This window comes from Capricornis sumatraensis, chromosome 1 (assembly GCF_032405125.1).
Source record: "Capricornis sumatraensis isolate serow.1 chromosome 1, serow.2, whole genome shotgun sequence".
Taxonomy (NCBI): Eukaryota; Metazoa; Chordata; class Mammalia; order Artiodactyla; family Bovidae; genus Capricornis; species Capricornis sumatraensis.
In genome coordinates this window covers 137,865,093-137,886,672 of record NC_091069.1, presented here as the reverse complement: position 1 = coordinate 137,886,672, position 21,580 = coordinate 137,865,093, and positions in this window count along the sequence as shown.

Below are 21,580 nucleotides of genomic sequence, written 5' to 3'. Positions count from 1 at the left end.
GAGACGCTTACTCCTTGAAAGAAAAGTTATGACCAATCTAGATAGTATATTCAAAAGAAGAGACATTACATTGTCGACTAAGGTCCGTCTAGTCAAGGCTATGATTTTTCCTGTGGTCATGTATTGATGTGAGAGTTGGACTGTAAAGAAAGCTGAGCACCGAATAATTGATGCTTTTGAACTGTGGTGTTGGAGAAGACTCTTGAGAGTCCCTTGGACTGCAAGGAGATCCAACCAGTCCATTCTGAAGGAGATCAACACTGGGATTTCTTTGCAAAGAATGATGCTAAAGCTGAATCTTCAGTACTTTGGCCACCTGATGCACAGAGTTGACTCATTGGAAAAGACCCTGATGCTGGGATGGATTTGGGGCAGGAGGAGAAGTGGACTACCCAGGATTAGATGGCTGGATGGCATCACTGACTCGAGGGATGTGAGTCTGAGTGAACTCCGGGTGTTGGTGATAGACAAGGAGGCCTGGCATGCTGTGATTCATGGGGTCGCAAAGAGTTGGACACGACTGAGCTACTGAACTGATCTTAAGCTACTTTCCTTTCTGTCAGCTTTGAACTTTCAAGTTTCATTCAGTGCAGTTCAGTCGCTCAGTCATGTCTGAATCTTTGTGACCCCATGAATCGCAGCACACCAGGCCTTATGTCCATCACCAAATCCAGGAGTTCTTTCAGACTCACGTCCATTGAGTCATTGATGCCTCCAGCTATCTCATACTCTGTCTTCCCCTACTCCTCCTGCCCCCAAACCCTCCCAGCATCACAGTCTTTTCCAATGAGTCAACTCTTCACATGAGCTGGCCAGCGTACTGGAGTTTCAGCTTTAGCATCATTCCTTCCAAAAATTCCCAGGGCTGATTGCCTTCAGAATGGACTGGTTGGATCTCCTTGCAGTCCAAGGGACTCTCAAGAGTCTTCTCCAACACCACAGTTCAAAAGCATCAATTCTTTGGTGCTCAGCTTTCTCCACAGTCCAATTCTAACATCCATACATGATCACAGGAAAAACCATAGCCTTGACTAGATGGACCTTTGTTGGCAAAGCAGTGTCTCTGCTTTTGAATATACTATCTAGGTTGGTCATAACTTTTCTTCCAAGGAGTAAGCGTCTTTTAATTTCATGGCTGTAATCACCATCTGCAGTAATTTTGGAGCCCCAGAAAATAAAAAGTCTGACAATGTTTCCACTGTTTCCCCATCTATTTCCCATGAAGTGATGGGACTGGATGCCATGATCTTTGTTTTCTGAATGTTGAGCTTTAAGCCAACTTTTTCACACTCCTCTTTCACTTTCAGCCAGAGGCTTTTTAGATCCTTTCACTTTCTGCCATAAGGGTGGTGTCATCTGCATATCTGAGGTTATTGATATTTCTCCCAGCAATCTTGATTCCAGCTTGTGCTTCATCCAGCCCAGCATTTCTCATGATGTACTCTGCATGTAAGTTAAATAAGCAGGGTGAAAATATACAGCCTTGATGTAAACCTTTTCCTATTTGGAACCAGTATGTTGCTCCATGTCCAGTTCTAACTGTTACTTCCTGACCTGCATACAGATTTCTCAAGAGGCAGGTCAGGTGGTCTGGTATTCCCATCTCTTTCAGAATTTTCTACAGATTATTGTGATCCACACAGTCAAAGGCTTTGGCATAGTCAATCAAGCAGAAATAGATGTTTTTCTGGAACTCTCTTGCTTTTTCCATGATCCAGCGGATGTTGGCAATTTGATCTCTGGTTCCTCTGCCTTTTCTAAAACCAGCTTGAACATCAGGAAGTTCATGGTTCACGTATTGCTGAAGCCTGGCTTGGAGAATTTTGAGCATTACTTTACTAGCCTGTGAGATGAATGCAATTGTGCAGTAGTTTGAGCATTCTTTGGCATTGCCTTTCTTTGGGATTGGAATGAAAACTGCCCTTTGCCAGTCCTGTGGCCACTGCCGAGTTTTCCCAATTTGCTGGCATATTGAGTGCAGCACTTTCACAGCATCATCATTCAGCATTTGAAAGAGCTAAACTGGAATGACATCACCTACACTAGCTTTATTCATAGTGATGCTTTCTAGGGTCCACTTGACTTCACATTCCAGGATGTCTGGCTCTAGATGAGTGATCACACCATCATGATTATCTGGGTCCTGAAGATCTTTTTTGTCCAGTTCTTCTGTGTATTCTTCCCACCTCTTCTTAATATATTCTGCTTCTGGTAAGTCCAGACTATTTCTGTCCTTTATCAAGCCCATCTTTGCATGAAATATTCCCTTAGTGTCTTTAATTTTCTTGAAGCAATCTTTAGTCTTTCCCGTTCTGTTGTTTTCCTCTATTTCTTTGCATTGATCGCTGAAGAAGGGTTTCTTATCTTACTTGCCATTCTTTGGAACTCTACATTCAGATGCTTATATTTTTCCTTTTCTCCCTTGCTTTTGGCCTCTCTTCTACTCACAGCTATTTGTAAGGCCTCCCCAGACAGCCATTTTTCTTTTTTGCATTTCTTTTCCATGGGGATGGTCTTAATCTCTGTCTCCTGTACAATGTCATGAACCTCATTCCATAGTTCACCAGGCACTCTATCTATCAGATCTCAGCCCTTAAATCTATTTCACACTTCCACTGTATAACCATAAGGGATTTGACTTAAGTCATACCTGAATGATCTAGCAGTTTTCCCTACTTTCTTCAATTTAAGTCTGAATTTGTTAATAAGGAGTTCATGATCGGAGCCACAGTCAGCTCCTGGTCTCGTTTTTGTTGATTGTACAGAGCTTTTCCATCTTTGGCTGTAAAGAATATAATCAATCTGATTTCGGTGTTGACCATCTGGTGATGTCAATGTGTAGAGTCTTGTCTTGTGTTGTTGGAAGAGGGTGTTTGCTATGACCAGTGCATTTTCTTGCCAAAACTCTATTAGTCCTTGCCCTGCTTCATTCCTCATTCCAAGGCCATATTTGTCTGTTACTCCAGGTGTTTCTTGACTTCCTACTCTTGCATTCCAGTCCCCTATAATGAAAAGGACATCTATTTTGGGTGTTAGTTCTAAAACATCTTGTAGGTCTTCATAGAACCGTTCAGCTTCAGCTCCTCAGCATTACTGGTTGGGGCTTACACTTGGATTACCATGATATTGAATGGTTTGCGTTGGAAACGAACAGAGATCATTCTGTCATTTTTGAGGTTGCATCCAAGTACTGCATTTTGGACTTTTTTGTTGACCCTGATGGCTACTCCATTTATTCTAAGGGATTCCTACCTGCAGTAGTAGATATATTGGTCATCTGAGTTAAATTCATGCATTGCAGTCCATTATAGTTCGCTGATTCCTAGAATGTCGACGTTCACTCTTGCCATCTCTTGTTTGACCACTTCCAATTTGCCTTGATTCATGGACCTGACATTCCACGTTCTTATGCAATATTGCTCTTTACAGCATTGGATCTTGCTTCTATCACCAGTCACATCCACAGCTGGGCATTGTTTTTGCTTTGTCTCCATCCCTTCATTCTTTTTGGAGTTATTTCTCCACTGATCTCCAGTAGCATCTTGGGCACCTACTGACCTGGGAAGTTCTTCTTTCAGTATCCTATCATTTTGCTTTTTCATGCTGTTCATGAGGTTCTCAAAGCAAAAATACTGAAGTGCTTTGCCATTCCCTTCTCCAGTGGATCACATTCTGTCAGACCTCTCCATCATGACTAGCCCGTCTTGGGCTGCCTTGTGGGCATGGCTTAGTTTCCTTGAGTTAGATAAGGCTTTGGTCCTCGTGTGACTAGATTGACTAGTTTTCTGTGAGTGTGGTTTCAGTGTCTCTGCCCTCTGATGCCATCTTGCAACACCTACCATCTTACTTGGGTTTCCCTTACCTTGGGCGTGGGATATCTCTTCATGGCTGCTCCAGCAAAGTATAGCCGCTCCCTACCTTGCACGAAGGGTATCTCCTCACTGCCACCTTTTCTGACCTTTAACGTGGGATAGCTCCTCTAGGCCCTCCTGCAACCATTCAGCCAGTGCTCCTTGGACATTGGGTTGCTCCTCCTGGCCGCCACCCCTGGCCTCGGGTTTGTATAAGCTCTTTTTAAAATGCATTTAGTAATCTAGAGCCAGACATCCTGGAATGTGAAGTCAAGTGGGCCTTAGAAAGCATCACTACGAACAAAGCTAGTGGAGGTAATGGAAGTTCAGTTGAGCTATTTCAAATTCTGAAATATGATGCTGTGAAAGTGCTGGACTCAATATGCCAGCAAATTGGGAAAACTCAGCAGGGGCCACAGGACTGGAAAAGGTCAGTTTTCATTCCAATCCCCAAAAAAGGCAACACCAAAGAATGCTCAAACTACCGCACAATTGCACTCATCTCACATGCTAGTAAAGTAATGCTCAAAATTCTCCAAGCCAGGCTTCAGCAATACATGAACTGTGAACTTTCTGATGTTCAAGCTGGTTTTAGGAAAGGCAGAGGAACCAGAGATCAAATTGCCAACATCCGCTGGATCATGGAAAAAGCAAGAGAGTTCCAGAAAAACATCTATTTCTGCTTTATTGACTATGCCAAAGCCTTTGACTGTGTGGATCACAATAAACTGTGGAAAATTCTGAAAGAGATGGGAATACCAGACCACCTAAACTGCCTCTTGAGAAATCTGTATGCAGGTCAGGAAGCAACAGTTAGAACTGGACATGGAACAACATATTGGTTCCAGATAGGAAAAGGTGTACGTCAAGGCTGTATATTTTCACCCTGCTTATTTAACTTACATGCAGAGTACATCATGAGAAATGCTGGACTGGAAGAAACACAAGCTGGAATCAAGATTGCTGGGAGAAATACCAATAACCTCAGATATGCAGAGGACACCACCCTTATGGCCGAAAGTGAAGAGGAACTAAAAAGCCTCTTGGTGAAAGTGAAAGAGGAGAGTGAAAAAGTTGGCTTAAAGCTCAACATTCAGAAAACGAAGATCATGGCATCCGGTCCCATCACTTCATGGGAAATAGATGGGGAAACAGTGGAAACAGTGTCAAACTTTATTTTTGGGAGCTTCAAAATCACTGCAGATGGTGACTGCAGCCATGAAATTAAAAGACGCTTACTCCTTGGAAGAAAAGTTATGACCAACCTAGATAGCATATGCAAAACAGGGACATTACTTTGCCGACTAATGTCCATCTAGTCAAGTCTATGATTTTCCCTGTGGTCATGTATGGATGTGTCAGTTGGACTGTGAAGAAAGCTGAGCACCGAATAATTGATGCTTTTGAACTGTGGTGTTGGAGAAGACTCTTGAGAGTCCCTTGGACTGCAAGGAGATCCAACCAGTCCATTCTGAAGGAAATCAACCCTGGGATTTCTTTAGAGGGAATGATGCTGAAGCTGAAACTCCAGTACGCTGGCCAGCTCATGTGAAGAGTTGACTCATTGGAAAAGACTCTGATGCTGGGAGGGATTGGGGGCAGTAGGAGAAGGGCATGACCGAGAATGGGATGACTGGATGGCATCACGAACTCAATGCACATGAGTCTGAGGGAACTCCGGGAGATGGTGATGGACAGGGATGCATGTCGTGCTGCGATTCATGGGGTCACAAAAAGTTGGACACCACTGAGCGACCTAACTGAACTGAACTGAACTGAGGTGTCAAGGGGCTTCCCTGGTGGCTCTGAGGTTAAAGTATCTACCTGCAATGCAGGAGACCTGGGTTCGATCCCTGGGTTGGGAATATCCCCTGGAGAAGGAAATGGCAACCCACTCCGGTATTCTCGCCTGGAGAGTCTCATGGACAGAGGAGCATGGTGGTCTACAGTCCACGAGGTCACAAAAGTCTGACACGACTGAGCGACTTCTCTTCACTTCAGTAGGTGTCATATATGAAAAAAAAAAAAATTCAAAAGTAAACTTCATTTATCTACATTTCCCACACTAGCCACACTTACCTTTTACCTAGAATAAAAAATAAAACTATTACATGACCTTCAAAGTTGTGTAGATGATCATTTTTCATGATTCTCTCTCTAACCCCACCCTCCCCTTTTGCCTAGTACTCATTTCTGCTCCTGTCATATTGGCTTTTATTTGTTGTTATTTATTTGTTTCATTTTGTTTAATAGTTTGCCCTTCTTTTTTCTTTACTGGATTTTTTTCTCGAGATATTTGCATATTACTTAGTTTCCTCTTTTCTCCAGATTGAAGGAAGACCTCATCACTGCCTTCCCCCAGGGGATTCTTAATCCCTTTACTTTTAAAATTAATCTTGCTCTGAAATTATTTATTATTTGTTTTATTATGTATTATTTTTCTTTCCCTTTATTGATTGCAAGTTCCTCAAGGAAAAAAAAAAAGTACTACCAACAGTAATATGCATTACAACATGAAGGCACATCCTTCAAACAGAAACACACAGAGCTAAAGGGGAGAATCAGACTACAGTGTTTGCAGCTCTTGAAAAGAACATGTAACCATCTGGTGCCATACTAAATGCTGAAAGCTGACACTGTATGTCTTGACTTCATGTCTGTAGCCTCCCTGGTAGAGGTCATAATGAGAATTATCATGAGGACTGATAAAATTTAATAAAGAAGTAGTGGCACATAGACTTCCCTGGTGGCTCAGATGGTAGAAAATCTGCCTGCAATGCAAGAGACCCAGGTTTGATTCTTGCATCTGAAAGATCCCTTGGAGAAGGGAATGGAAACCCACTACAGTATCCATGCCTGGGAAATCCCATGGACAGAGAACCATGGTGGGTCCTTGGAATTGCAAAAAGTTGGACACAGCTGAGCACAGCACATTGGAAGAAAGACTCAGATGGTTAGATAGCATCAGTGACTCAATGGACATGAATTTGCACAAACTCTGGGAGATAGTAGAGGACAGAGGAGCCTGCTGGGCTAAAGTCCATGGGGTTGCAAAGAGTTCAACACAACTTAGCAACTGAACAACAACAGTGAAGGGTATCTTTCTTGTTTTGCCAGACAAAGTGAGACCTACCATGCTTCTGCCTCAAAAAATTATGTGTGTCAAACCCAGAATACTTGATGAGGGTTTTTATGATGGGGTTTCAAAAATGGGGTCTCTGACAAGAACAGGTTGTAAGCAGGGTTTTCACCTCCTTGATCTCATTTCAGGTGATCAGTCTACTAATCCTGATGAGTTTCTCTGGTCCTTTTAATCTTGCTTCAGTTGGTTTCTTGATTGTTCCTCCCTTGATCTCAAGGAAGGGAGGAACAGTCAAGAAATCCACCCTTTGGAACTCATAGAAAGCCATAATCGCTGGAGTCTTGCCTATATGGAATGGGGGCAGAAAGACCTTGGTGCCTCAGAGCCCCACAGGGCCTCGCTCAGTTTCTCTGTGAAGAGAATCCAAAGTGATACTGCCAACAGAAATAGCTGGACAATACAGATGATTATCACAAGATCTATATGGCAGCTAACACAACATCTCATAGCTTTAAGATAAGTTTGAGCTATTGCTTAGCGCAATTAGAGAGCTAAAAAAAGAAAGAAATATTTTTCTTCTTTCTCTATCTTCTCCATACAACTCACACTAACACTTCTGGAAAGCAGAATAAGTAAGGAGAGGGGGATAAAATTCAAGTGTATGTTTCAAAAGGAAAATATTTGTTTTGAAATCCCACTGACAGTCTCATTTCAGGCTGGTGGTGAAAAATATATGTGATATGAAATCATCCTGTTAATAATTCCCACCCCACATCCAACAAGAAGGTAGCAATTTGAATAATTTTTCTTGAAGCTGGCTAAAATAAACAATCTTCTGCACGGCTTTAGAAAGAGATTAAAGGTTACCTAACTCACACCATTTTTACCAATGACATAATTTGATTATGAGGTATATAAATATGTGATTTTTAAAACATTCGTGGTGATTTGATGGATCAAAAAATCTGAAACTTCAAAGGTGTTATTGAGAGCAGAAGATGTTACAGAGGATGATAGTAAATAGTAATCCAACACTGAATAAGAAAAATAAATGCTGAATTAAAACTATAGCCAAGCAGTTCAAGATATATTCATGTTTTTTTGATGGCATCAATTCTTCATGTTTTGTCAAAAGGCTCAAAATGATACAAGATTTCATCTAAGCAAGGGATATGGAATATACAAATATTTTAGTTAAGAAAATAAAACACTGCATCTTACAAACATATTTTAGAAATGTTTCCATAAAATTAAGGGAATAATTATTTCAAAGGTAAAGAGCTAATTACAAATGTGCTTCAGTAAGAAGCTTCTTTTTCCTGAAAACTCCAAATAAATTATTCTACTCTTTAAATATCTTGTCCAATAATTAATTATTTATCTGTAAAACAAAATCTGTGTGCTTAAAAATGACTTCATTTTTTGCCAATAATATTCGTGAAAAGTTATTGAAAACACATTTCCATTTCATTTTAAAACATTTTGCCATAAAGCTAAAGCATGTTGATTAGCAATAATTACAGATATTTCTTCAAGCCTCTGCCATTTGGGCAAATGAAATTAACTCCCTTATGGAAGTGTGAACTCTTTTAATAAAGTTTCATTTCTTCTACTCTAGCCTGGTTACATAAGAATCATTCTTATAATTTGATTTCTAAGACCACAGAATATTTTCCCCCCACAGTATGGATTTTATTAATATTTTATTTATTTCAATAATTTTTAAATTAGAATAGAGTCACTTTACAATGTTGGATAGCAAAGCCCATTCTAAGGGAAATCAATTCTATCTGCAATTTTTTAAGGAATCTCCACACTGTTCTCCATAGTGGCTGTAATAGTTTGCATTCCCACCAACAGTTTAAGAGGGTTCCTTTTTCTCCACACCCTCTCCAGCATTTATTGCTTGCAGACTTTTGAATCGCAGCCATTCTGACTGGTGTGAAGTGATACCTCATTGTGGTCTTGATTTGCATTTCTCTAATAATGAGTAATGTTGAGCATCTTTTCATGTGTTTGTTAGCCATCCGTATGTCTTCTTTGGAGAAATGTCTATTTAGTTCTTTGGCCCATTTTTTGATTGGGTCATTTATTTTTCTGGAATTGAGCTGCATAAGTTGCTTGTATATTTTTGAGATTAGTTGTTTGTCAGTCGCTTCATTTGCTATTATTTTCTCCCATTCAGAAGGCTGTCTTTTCACCTTGCTTATATTTTCCTTTGTTGTGCAGAAGCTTTTAATTTTAATTAGATCCCATTAGTTTATTTTTGCTTTTATTTCCAGTATTCTGGGAGGTGGATCATAGAGGATCCTGCTGTGATTTATGTCTGAGAGTGTTTTACCTATGTTCTCCTCTAGGAGTTTTATAGTTTCTGGTCTTAAGTTTAGATCTTTAATCCATTTTGAGTTTATTTTTGTGTGTGGTGTTAGAAAGTGTTCTAGTTTCATTCTTTTACAAGGGGTTGACCAGTTTTCCCAGCACCACTTGTTAAAGAGATTGTCTTTACTCCATTGTATATTCTTGCTTCCTTTGTCAAAGATAAGGTGTCCATATGTGTGTGGATTTATCTCTGGGCTTTCTATTTTGTTCCATTGATCTATATGTCTGTCTTTGTGCCAGTACCATACTGTCTTGATGACAGTGGCTTTGTAGTAGAGCCTGAAGTCAGGCAGGTTGATTCCTCCAGTTCCATTCTTCTTTCTCAAGATTGCTTTGGCTATTCGAGGTTTTTGTATTTCCATACAAATCTTGAAATTATTTGTTCTAGCTCTTTGAAAAATACCATTGGTAGCTTGATAGGGATTGCATTGAATCTGTAGATTGCTTTGGGTAGTGTACTCATTTTCACTATATTGATTCTTCTGATCCATGAACATGGTATATTTCTCCATCTATTAGTGTCCTCTTTGATTTCTTTCATCAGTGTTTTATAGTTTCCTGTATATAGGTCTTTAGTTTCTTTAGGTAGATATATTCCTAAGTATTTTATTCTTTTCATTGCAATTGTGAAGAAAATTGTTTCCTTAATTTCTTTTTCTACTTTCTCATTATTAGTGTATAAGAATGCAAGGGATTTCTGTGTATTGATTTTATATCCTGCGACTTTACTATATTCATTGATTAGCTCTAGTAATTTTTTGGTGGAGTCTTTAGGGTTTTCTATGTAGAAGATCATGCCATCTGCAAACAGTGAGAGTTTTACTTCTTCTTTTCCAATTTGGATTCCTTTTATTTCTTTTCCTGCTTTGATTGCTGTGCCCAAAACTTCCAGAACTATGTTGAATAGTAGCGGTGAAAGTGGGCACCCTTGTCTTGTTCCTGACTTTAGGGGAAATGCTTTCAATTTTTCACCATTGAGGATAATATTTGCTGTGGGTTTGTCATATATAGCTTTTATTATGTTGAGGTATGTTCCTTCTATTTCTGCTTTCTGGAGAGTTTTTATCATAAAATGATGTTGAATTTTGTCAAAGGCCTTGTCTGCATCTATTGAGATAATCATATGGCTTTTATTTTTCAATTTGTTAATGTGGTGAATTACATTGATTGATTTGCGGATATTGAAGAATCCTTGCATCCTTGGGATAAAGCCCACTTGGTCATGGTGGTAATGATGACCCTGTATGTAAGACAGCAAAAGAGACACAGATATGTAGAGTAGATTTTGGACTCTGAGGGAGAGGGAGAGGGTGGGATGATTTGGGAGAATGACATTGAAACATGTTTACTATCATGTAAGAAACGAATTGCCAGTCTATGTTCAATGCAGGATACAGGATGCTTAGGGCTGGTGCACGGGGATGATCCAGAGAGATGATATGGGGTGGGAGGTGGGAGGGGGGTTCATGTTTGGGAACTCATGTACACCCGTGGCAGATTCATGTCAATGTATGGCAAAACCAATACAGTATTGTAAAGTAAAACAAAGTAAAAATAAAAATTAGAAAATAAATAAATAAATAAATTAATTAATTAATTAAATAAATAAAGGAAATTAGTCCTGGGTGTTCATTGGAAGGACTTATGCTAAAGCTGAAACTCCAATACTTTGGCTACCTCATGCGAAGAGTTGACTCATTGGAAAAGACTCTGATGTTGAAAGGGATTTGGGGCAGGAGGAGAAGGGGACGACAGAGGATGAGATAGCTGGATGGTATCACCGACTCGATGGACGTGAGTCTGAGTGAACTCCGGGAGTTGGTGACTGACAGGGAGCCCTGGCGTGCTGTGATTCATGGGGTTGGAAAGAGTCGGACACGACTGAGTGACTGAACTGAACTGAACTGAACTGATAGCAAAGTGAATTGGCTATTGTTGTTAGTTGCTCAGTTGTGTCTGAATCTTTGTGACCCCATTGACTACAGCATGCCAGGCTTCCCTGTCCTTCATCATCTCATGGAGCTTGCTCAAACTCATGTCCATTGAGTTGGTGATGCCATCCAACCATCTCCTCCTCTGTAGTCCCATTCTCCTCCTACCTTCAATCTTTCCCAGCATCAGGGTCTTTTCTAATGAGTCGGCTCTTTGCATCAGGTGGCCAAAGTATTGGAGCTTCAGCATCAGTTCTTCTAATGAATATTCAGGATTAATTTCCTTTAGAACTTGCTGGTTTGATCTCCTTGCAGTCCAAGGGACTCTCAAGAGTCTTCTCCAATACCACATTTCAAAAGCATAAATTCTTCAGGCACTCAGCCTTCTTTTTAGTCCAACTGCCACATCTATACATGAGTACTGGAAAATCCATAGCTTTGACTAGACGGACCCTTGTCAGCAAAGTAATGTCTCTGCTTTTCAATATGTACTCTAGGTTGGTCATATCTTTTCTTCCAAGGAGCAAGCATCTTTTAATTCGGGGCTGCAGTCAACATCTGCAGTGATTTTGGAGCCCAAGGAAGTAAAATCTGTCACGGTTTCCACTGTTTCTCTATCTATTTTCCATGAAGTGATGGGATCAGATGACATGATCTTAGATTTTTGAATGTTGAGTATGAAGCCAGCTTTTCACACTCCACTTTCACCTTCATCAAGAGGCTCTTTAGTTCCTCTTCATTTTTTGCCATAAGGGTGGTGCCATCTGCATATCTGAGGTTATTGATGTTCCTCCCAGCAGTCTTGATTCCAGCTTGTGCTTCATCCAACCCTGCATTTTGCATCATGTACTCTGCATAGAAGTTAAGTAAGCAGGGTGACAATATACAGCCTTGACTTACTCCTTTCCCAATTTTGAATTGCCTATAACCATATATATATATCCTCCTTTTGTATTTCCCTTGCACCCACCACTCATCCCACCCATCTAGGTCATCACAGAGCACTGAGCTAAGCCCCCTGGGCTTTTCAGTAGGTTCCCACTATCTGGTTTACACACGGTAGTTCATATAGATCAGTCCAGTCTCCCAGTTCATCTGCCCTTCCTCCTTTCATGCCCACATGTCCATTCTCTATGTCTGTGTCTCTATTCCTGCCCTGCAAATAGGTTCATTTGTATCATTTTTCTATTAGCAATAGAAATGTGTCACAGATAAGCCTTATTGGCTATGATACTGCCACTGTGCAAAGCTGTACCATTTTTCTAGTTTCCACATATATGCATTAATATATTCAATTCAGTTCAGTTTAGCCAATCAGTCGTGTCTGACTCTTTGCAACCCCATGAATCGCAGCACGCCAGGCCTCCCTGTACATCACCAACTCCCGGAGTTCACTCAAACTCACATCCATCGAGTCAGTGATGACATCCAGCCATTTCATCCTCTGTCATCCCCTTCGCCTCCCGCCCCCAATCCCTCCCAGCATCACAGTCTTTTCCAATGAGTCAACTCTTCACATGAAGTGGCCAAAGTACTGGAGTTTCAGCTTTAGTATAAGTCCTTCCAATGAACACTCAGGACTGATCTCCTTTAGAATGGACTGGTTGGATCTCCTTGCAGTCCAAGGGACTCTTAAGAGTCTTCTCCAACACCACAGTTCAATTAATATATTACATTTATTTTTTCTTTCTGACTTACTTCACTCTGTATGACAGACTATGGGTCCATTCACATCTCTACAAATGACCCAGTTTCATTCCTTTTTGTGACTGAGCAATATTCCATTGTGGGAATCCCTGGTGGCTGAGTGGTAAAGAATCTGCCTACAAAGCTAGCAGTAAGGCAGGAAAGATGAGTTCGATATTAGATTGGGAAGCTCCCCTGGAAAAGGAAATGGTAACCCACTCCAGCATTCTTGTCTGGGAATTCCATGGATAGAGGAGCCTAGTGGGCTTCAGTCCATGTGGTCACAAGAGTCGGCCAAACTTAGTGATTAAACCACCAACCACCAACCACCACCCACCACCAATATTCCATTGTATATATGTACCACATCTTGTTTATCTACTCATATTTCAATAGACTTTTAGATTGCTTCCACGTCCTGGTTATTGTAAATAGAGCTGCAATGAATATTGTGGTGGACATACCTTTTTGAATTATGGTTTTCTCAGGGTATATGCCCAGAAGTGGGATTGCTGTTTTATAGGGTAGTTCCATTTTTAGTTCTTTAAGGAATCTCCATACGGTTGTCCATATTGGCTCTACCAATTTCATTCCCACCAACAATGAAAGGGGGTTCCCTTTTCTCTACACGCTCTCCAGCAGTTATTATTTGTAGATCTTTTGATGATGGCCATTCTGACCAGTGTGAGGTAACACCTCATTATATAGTTTTGATCTGTATTTCTTTAATAATTAGTGATGTTGAGCATCTTTTTATGTTCCTCTTGTCCATCCATACATCTTCTTTGAAGAGAACATTTCTTTTTACATTCATATAAATAACTCATGAAAATGATTTTAATTTTGCACTTGATGTGATAAATCATTAAAAAGGAAAATATGTAAAGAAAACATATCTTATAGAAATCTATAATGAATAAGGTATAATAATTCTTCTGTCTCCCACAATTCAAGTCATAATAACCTATAATAACTGGAAATTAGAGCCAGATGTTATATTTGAGAATTAGGTACCAAAATTTAAAGGGGAAACATTTACTCTTAAAAACCTGTTCAGAAGAATTTTAGGAACCTTTGAAAAATGGAATCTGTTTGAAGCAAGAGAAATTGGACAGCCAGAGAGCAGTACATGGAATTAGCAGCATGGAGAAACATTTGCCCAGACAGCAGCCTGAGATTGCCTGAAGGTTTGGTTGTCACAATGCTAATGAAGTATTGTGAAGAATATTTCTGAGAAAGATGAGGGAAAAAATAGTTTATCAGTCTATAACAGTACAACTTTGAATGATACCTATTTGTGAAAAATGATTTATCTCCCATTCAATATCAGACACCCAGTATACTACATCCTAATAAAACAGCAAAAGAGCAAAACCAGCTAAGCAAAGCAAACAAATAAAATAACACGTATTTTAATGTGTCAAAGTTCTTAAACACTGAAACACATTTTCTTGAGCTTTGTTTCTACTTTTCAAGGCATTTTTGATTCAAAAGTTATCATACTTTCTTTTATCTTTTCAGGAAAATCTTTTTCAAATGAATCTTAGCAAGAGTGATAAAAGAAAAAAAAAAGAGTTTGCTACATGTTGGTTTTCTGTGAAAGATTTTCACTCTGTTCTTGATCTGAAAGAACAATTTTGAATAACCCAGGGTTCATAAGAAAAGACAGGGGAAAAAAAAAAAAAGAAGAGCTTGGAACTATCAGTATGGCTCTATATTCAAATATGTGAAAGGAAAGAAAAGCATATGGCCATGACTGAGAGACCTCAGAGCAGAACACTTAAGGAAATCAGCATGAAAAATAAAGTGCCCATTACCAAGGGATGATTTACTGTATAATTTATGGGAGGGTAGAGTAGGTTTGAAACTGCACTTAGCACCTGGATGCCATGAAATATAAATTGAGATGAAATGTGTTCATGAAAGTCCATTAATAAGAGGTATGATGTTGGTTTCCTTTCTATTTTGTTTCAGTTTAACAGAAAGCAGCGGTAACCCTAGGCAAAATTCAACAGCGTCTACCCGATTGTTTCTTAGACTCATAAGATCTTGGCTTATCTGGTATTGCTTCTCTTTTTCTATGTGCATCTTTGTCTCCCTCTTTTTTTTTTTTTTTAATCATCTCTGTCTGTCTGTCTGTCTGTCTCTCTCATCATTCAACCTTCCTGAGAGATGCAAACCTCAGGCATCAAAGTATATATTTTAGAGATTTTTGCTTATTTATTCAATGATTCTATCAATATATTATCTAACTACTATGTACCAGGCATATTTTTGGCACTTGAGATATGTCAGTAACTGACCTGAAGCTTTCTTTCATGGAGTTAACAGTCCAAAATGGGAAGTTTCAGAGTGGTTGGTTCAGTGTATTAATCAAAGTTCTGCAGGGAAACAGAATCAATAACACATGTACATATACAGAGATGTGTTTTATGGAATAGACTCATGTGCTTATGGAGGCTGGCAAGTCCAGGATCATCAGAGTAGTCTGATTCCAAAGACCCTGGGATGAGTCAGCATGGAAGTTCAAGTCTGAAGGTTGTCTCCTGGCAGAATTTCTTCTTGCTTAGGTAGGTTGGGTTTTGTTCTTTTAAATCCTTCAGCAAATTAGATGAGGCCCACCCACATTATGGATGGTAATCTGCTTTACTGGTGGTCCACCAATTTACATTTTAACCTCATCCATAAAACACCCTCACAGAAATATCCAAAATAAAAATTTGACCAAATATCCAGACACTATGGACCAGTCATGTTGACACATAAAATTAGCCATCATATTCAGAAAGCAGGGGGATTGGGGATGAGAATACTGTGGTAATAAAGGAAGAATCAAATGAGGACAATAAAAGACTTTAGAGCTTGCTCATGGTAAGAAAGTAGTCTTTGTACCTTGTGGTTTGTTTGGTTTTAATTTATTATTATTGTTATTGGGCTTCCTTGGTGGCTCAAATGGTAAAGACTCTGCCTGCAATGTGGGAGGTCTGGGTTCAGTCCCTGTGTTGGGAAGATCTCTTGGAGGAGGGCGTGGCAAACCCACTTCGGTATGCATACCTGGAGAATCCCCATGGACAGAGGATGCCTGGTGGGCTACAGTCCATGGGGATGCAGAGTCAGACACGACTGAGTGACTAAGTACACACATATTCTTATTATTATTAGCCACCTCAGGTCTCAGTTGTGGCACATAGAATCTTTGTTGTGGCACAAGGGCTCTCTAGTTGTGGCACATAGGCCAATAGTTGTAACACATGGGCTTAGCTGCTCCACTGCATGTGGGATCTTAGTTTCCTCCACCAGCGTTACATTGGAAGGCAGCTATCAATAACTGGACCACCAGAGAAATCCCTTCCCTTGTATATTTTTATTATTTATTTATTTATCTATAATTGCACTGGGTCTTTGTTTCTCTGTGGGCTTTTGTCTAGTTGCCACAAGTGGGGGTACAGGATCTCAGCACATGGGCTTCAGTAGTTGCAGCACATGGGCTTAGTAGTCACAGCATGTGGGCTCTAGGATACACAGTCTTCAGTAGTTGTGGCACATGGTACATGGGCTTAGTTGCTCTGTGATATGTGGAATCATCTCAGATCAGAGATCAAGCCCATATCCCCTGCATTGACAGGCAGATTCTTATCCACTGTACCACCAGAGAAGTCCCCTCCCTTGTGTTTTAACAGAAATTCAGTGGCAGGCAAAAGAATAGCAGTGCATTATAGTGGGAAAAAGGAAACTCTTCACATATACCCTGATCTGAAGCTGTTGAAATGGAGAAGCTGTACCAATGGAGCATCCTATGTAGTTGGTTAGGGCTGCATATTTGGCTTTCTTTAGTTGGTCCTAAGTTGAAATAGGGACAAAAATTAAGAAAGCTGTCAGTTACTAATCGTCTTGACCATTTGAGGCCTTTTGTAATAGATATTGTTTGGTTTTCTAGAGAGACCTGTTACTAGAGATAGCCCTCTATTTTCCTACCAGGCTGACTTCCTGGGCTGTTTACTGTAAGTATGGGGGCTGGTTTCCTGGACAGTTTGTTGAAGACTGTAAGTCAGAGTTGTTTTTATATATGGTCTTGTCATCACCTGCATTTGTATTTTTAGTCCCTCAACACAAATCATAAACAACGTAACAAGTAAGCAAACTGCATAGTATATGAGAAGGTATAAATGTCACAGAGAAAATCTAGAACCATGTATGGAAGTTTGAAATGCAAAATGGGAAAAACATGAGATAGTTTGCTTTATTAAATTGACCATGAGGAGCAATATTCATTTAGAAGGTGAAATTTAAGTAAAACACTTGAAGATAGTGGATTAGCCAAGCAAAGTTCTTAAGGACAATAACCATATTGAACTCCTGATGCTGAGTTGTTCTAGCAGATGGATACTCAATGTTTATTTTTGTTGTTGCTCTTCAGTCATCCATGCACGGTTTCATAATCTTTGGTCCATGCACACTATGAAGGATCAAGTCTGTAAAAGAGTCCAGATTAGGAAAAGGGAGAGGAGATTTTTGTAGAGACTTTGGAGGGTGTCTTTAGTGTGCTGTCAGTCCAAGCAAGATTAATGTCTCAAAGGGTAGGAATGGTTTTCTACTCTCTCCCTCAAGCCCAGCAAGTCGTGCTTCAAGAGACCTACTCAGACTTCAGATGTTCCATTCAGGATATTTGAAGGGCAGCATCAGAAAGATGAACTGCTTTCCCATTAAAGAAATAACTACATTTGTATTCATAACTACATTCATATCATATTCATATTAAAGAAAATTAGGGTTAGGCTTAGGTTAGATTAGGTTAATAGGCAAAAGAATGTGTGAGCTTTTTGTGGGGGATAGATTTGAACCACAAAAGAGAGGGAACTGGTCTGAGATATTTTAAGTTCTATAGTGGTGTAGCAGTGAAAGTTTTAGTCACTCAGTCATGTCTGACTTTGCGACTCCATGAACTGTAGCCCACCAGGTTCCTCTATCCGTGGAATTCTCCAGGTAAGTGGGTTGACATTCTGTTCTCCAGGGCATCTTCCCGACCCAGGGATTGAACCCTTTCCACCTTCATTGCAGGCAGATTCTTTACCACCTGAACGACCAGGGCAGCCGAGAGGCTTTCATGGGAAGGTTGATGGGACTCCATTGAACAGATCATACCAGCTTTAATAAGCACAGAATCAGAACCCCACCCCCACCCGCTTCACCCCCCCCCCCCCCCCACACACACACACACATACATACCCATCTTGCAACAGGGCTTATTCAGGAAAGAACATCTCTTCCTCCATACCATTCAACGTGACTGGGCTCCAACTGCAGATGTATGGGTAACCACAGCTAATAATCAGAGAAGAGGATACAACAGAAAGAAAGGTGTGTGTTTTGTTTTGCTTTTTTGATACCACCTATGCTTTTCCTTATTCCAGATGCCACAGGAAACAAAACTGCACTGGCCACTGAGGAAGAGAAAAAGATCAGGTTTGCCGTTCAAGGTTAATATAAAACCATCTATCATCTAGACACTATTTGAAAGTCATGGAGACTGACCAGGTTTTAAACCACAGGAAGATGAGTTCAACCCTCTAAAGGATAGATTTTGAAGTGTTAATGGGAAATTAAAGTAAGTTGTACTCATTGGTTTTACTGGATTCCTTTTGCTTTATTTATGTATTTATATTTTTGCATCTGCTTGAATACCTCAGGGTTGGTGGCTTAGAATCATTTCTGCTTAAGTGATGTCTGTTGGCTGGAATTTCATAGCATGCAGATAATTCTGGTTTAGGTCTAAAATCCATCCAGAACAATGAAAGAAGTTTGGAGTCTGTGCTGGTCAGCCCCTGAGATGGTCCATTAAAGTTCTTATCCCTTTTTGTTTCCATTACATCCTTGTTTAAATTTCCTCCCACCCTGAAAGAGGCTCACCCTGAATAATGTCCAAAAGAATTTAATAGAAAAGAGTGTGTGCAACCTCCAATGGTCATAAAGTACATTCTCGCTTTTACTTGCTCTGGAGGAAGCTAGCCACCACGTTAAAATTCCTCTGGAGACATCCACATAGAAAGGAACTGAGGCTTCCTACCAGTTACCAGCCCAGGCATGTGTGTGAGCCATCCTAGAATGGATCATTTCTCCCAGTTACACCCTAGGATGACTATACTCTGTACAACTGACTTTTGCAGCATGTGATGTTTAGTTTCATGTGTCAATTGCCTGGGCTCAGGAATACCCAAATAGTTGGTAAAACAACATTTCTGTGTGTGTCTGTGAGAGTATTTCCAGAAGAGATTAACATTCAGATTGGTGAACTGAGTGAAGCAGATGGTCCTTCCTAATGCAGGCAGTACCGTCCAATCTGTCAAGGGTCCAAATAATAGAACAAAAAGATGGAAGGGGGTGAATTCATTTGAATACCCTGAAAAAAGTAAATCTTAGTGTAAATTATAATAGAAGAAAACACTAAATATATTGACATGCTTATAATTTTTATATGAAATATGAAATTCTCAATATCAATTTTTATATGGGATAGTCTGCTTAAGCATTAATATTTTGAGATGCCAAATAAATGACTAATAAAATTGGATTTTTCTTTGCTTATTACACTGAGAAGAAGATAGAATTTGGAATGGAAGATTGTCATTCCAAGTTTGCTCAATTATAGTTTCAGTTATCTGTGGGTAACCTAGAAAGTTTCTGATTTTCATAGTGGTTTGTGTTTTTGCTTAGGAGAGGCATAAATTTTAATTGCTTGTGTTACAAAGCTGATGTACAGGAGAAAATCACATAGGAAGTAAGAGAAAACATTCTACAGGGTATATCACCATCTCTATCCACTCTTTTGGCCTCTATTAATTATAAAGTATACAGTACTTTTAGTAATGAGTTTGGAGAATCTCAAAGGTTTTAAGAACATATCGTGTTCTGTAAAAATCTATCTCAGACTCAGTTTCCTGCTCTGAGGCAATTTGAATATTAGTTAGAACTAATTTCAGAAAATTCATGTCAGGTGAGAAAAAAGATAATACATATGAAAAACCAACCAATAATCTCTAATTGCTTTACAAATCCCTATAATCATACTATGATGTAGAAACACAGAAATAACCACACAGTGATGTAATTTCAAATTACATTTTAAATTCTTTTGTGAACTATTTGTAAATAAATGTTAATTCAAAAAAAAAAGATTTTCAATTAATTAAAGTGTATTTACAGAGTACCAATACACTACCAAGATGGGAAGTTGAAACAAGAAAAAACTGTAAAATAAAATGCTATTTTATAAAAGCTAGAATCTATTATAAATATCAGTTCACTTCAGTCGCTCAGTCATGTCCGACTCTTTGTGACTTCATGAATCGTAGCACTCCAGGCCTCCCTGTCCATCACCAACTTCCGGAGTTCACTCAGACTCACATCCATCAAGTTCGTGATGCCATCCAGCCATTTAATCCTCTGTCGTCCCCTTCTCCTCCTGCTCCCAATCCCTCCCAGCATCAGAGTCTTTTCCAATGAGTCAACTCTTCGCATGAGGTGGCCAAAGTACTGGAGTTTCAGCTTTAGCATCATTCCTTCCAAGGAACTCCCAGGGCTGATCTCCTTCAGAATGGACTGGTTGGATCTCCTTGAAGTCCAAGGGACTCTCAAGAGTCTTCTCCAACACCACAGTTCAAAAGCATCAAATCATCGGTGCTCAGCCTTCTTCACAATCCAACTCTCACATCCATACATGACCACTGGAAAAACCATAGCCTTGACTAGACGGACCTTAGTCGGCAAAGTAATGTCTCTGCTTTTGAATATACTATCTAGGTTGGTCATAACTTTTCTTGTGAGGAGTAAGTGTCTTTTAATTTCATAGCTACAATCACCATCTGCAGTGATTTTGGAGAACCCAAAAATGAAGTCTGACACTGTTTCCCCTTCTGTTTCCCATGAAGTGATGGGACCGGATGCCATGATCTTCATTTTCTGAATGCTGAGCTTTAAGCCAACTTTTTCACTCTCCCCTTTCACTTTGAGCAAGAGGTTTTTCAGTTCCTCTTCACTTTCTGCCATAAGGGTGGTGCCATCTGCATATCTGAGGTTATTGATATTTCTCCCGGCAATCTTGATTCCAACTTGTGCTTCATCCAGTCCAGCGTTTCTCATGATATACTCTGCATATAAGTTATATCAGCAGGGTGACCATATACAGCCTTGACTTACTCCTTTTCCTATTCGGAACCAGTCTGTTGTTCCATGTCCAGTTCTAACTGTTGCTTCCTGACCTGCATACAGATTTCTCAAGAGGCAGGTCAGGTGGTCTGATATTCCCATCTCTCTCAGAATTTTCCACAGTTTATTGTGATCCACACGGTCAAAGGCTTTGGAATAGTCAGTAAAGCAGGAATATATGTTTTTCTGGAACTCTCTTGCTTTTACCATGATCCAGCGGATGTTGGCAATTTGATCACTGGTTCCTCTGCCTTTTCTAAAAACCAGCTTGAACATCAGGAAGTTCACGGTTCACATATTGCTGAAGCCTGGTTTGGAGAATTTTGAGCATTACTTTACTAGCATGTGAGATGAGTGTAATTGTGTGGTAGTTTGAGCATTCTTTGGCATTGCCTTTCTTTGGGATTGGAATGAAAACTGACCGTTTCCAGTCTTGTGGCCACTGCAGA